This window comes from Gavialis gangeticus, unplaced genomic scaffold (genome assembly GCF_001723915.1).
Source record: "Gavialis gangeticus isolate Ggan-Ray unplaced genomic scaffold, GavGan_comp1, whole genome shotgun sequence".
In the NCBI taxonomy this organism is placed as follows: Eukaryota; Metazoa; Chordata; order Crocodylia; family Gavialidae; genus Gavialis; species Gavialis gangeticus.
In genome coordinates this window covers 40,796,419-40,797,767 of record NW_017728997.1, presented here as the reverse complement: position 1 = coordinate 40,797,767, position 1,349 = coordinate 40,796,419, and positions in this window count along the sequence as shown.

Here is a 1,349-nt window from a genome sequence, read left to right as displayed (position 1 = left end):
CCCCCCCCCGCCGGCACCTGCCTTCAGGCACCTGGCTTGGGTAGTCTGGGGGAACACTGCAGCTGTGGAGGGAAGCACCAGTCCCCCGTGCAGCTGAGGCAGGCAGGCAGGTTCCAGGGGAGAAAGAAAGGGGAAAAAAAAATAAAAAATCAGGCTTGCTGCTTTTCTTGGGCGGAACTACTTTCCTGGACTGCTGTCAGGCTGCCTGCAGGGTTTCCTGCGGAGCCATGGAGCTGCACGGAGCCTGGTGCTTTGCTCTGTGGCTGTAGGGGCAGCAAACTAAAACTCCTTTAAGGAGTTTTAGTTTGAGCCCCAAGTCATTTAGGCACATTACGCCGCCAAATTTCCTACAGTGACTGGAATTAATGCGCGATACACCGCCGAGGCATGCAAACACCGAAACCGTTAAAGCAGTGCAAAAGCATTTAGCCCGCTTTAAAGTGTTGTGCAAACATGCCTCTTGTTTTGTCTACACATGGCCTTAGTGCCCTCTCCAGTACACGTTTTGAAACTACCCCTAAGTGCCAGGAGAGGGAGATAGGTGGGGCTAGGAAAAAGAGAACAAGATAGAGAGTGTGTACCTCAGTGAGATGGATGCTCATTTTTTACCCTAAAGCCTTGGTTCGTATGAGGCAGGAACTTCCTTATCTTACTCTATCTGTTTTATCTAATAACTATTAAAATTGAGGGCCAATGGCTCAGCTTGAAAAGGAGTGATTGGAGAGGGGTCTGGAAATGCCTGATCTGTGCTGTAGTGGTTAGAGTGCTGTGCTGGGAAACTGGATGGACCCACAGTTCAAAATCTCTCTTGACAAGGGGGGGGCCAATGGCTCAGCCACTCATCACTTGATGGGAGGATCCTTGTTGTGGGAGGATCCTTTTTGTGTCTTATTGTATTTTTCTTGTACTGTCCTTTAAGGCCAAAGCCTTAGTTTTCAGGACTGAAGGGTTCCATTTGTTTTGTGGCAGTTTTGCAGCTCTGGGGACTCCATTTTCCCTGCCACAGGGACCCAGGGGATATATTTTTGGTTCCTCCCACTCACCAGAACTGGGCTGGGTCAAGGTCAGGGACAGAGCAAGTATAAGTCTTGCATACGTACTAGGGCAACTGTTAAGATCCACCCTGGATATGATTCCATAGAGTTATATTAATAAATGCTTGTTAGTTCAACACAGGAGTGTCCAAAGTGTTGTTGCTGAACTCACAACATATCATCTGGCAACGAGGATAGGATTGCTTGATTAAAGACGCCCCTAAATTGTGAGGACAGTATTCTGTGGCCAGGCTGTGTTTTTTGTGAGGGAAGGTTTGGGGGGGGGGGGGGGTTTTTTGTGTGGGGGGGGGTTTG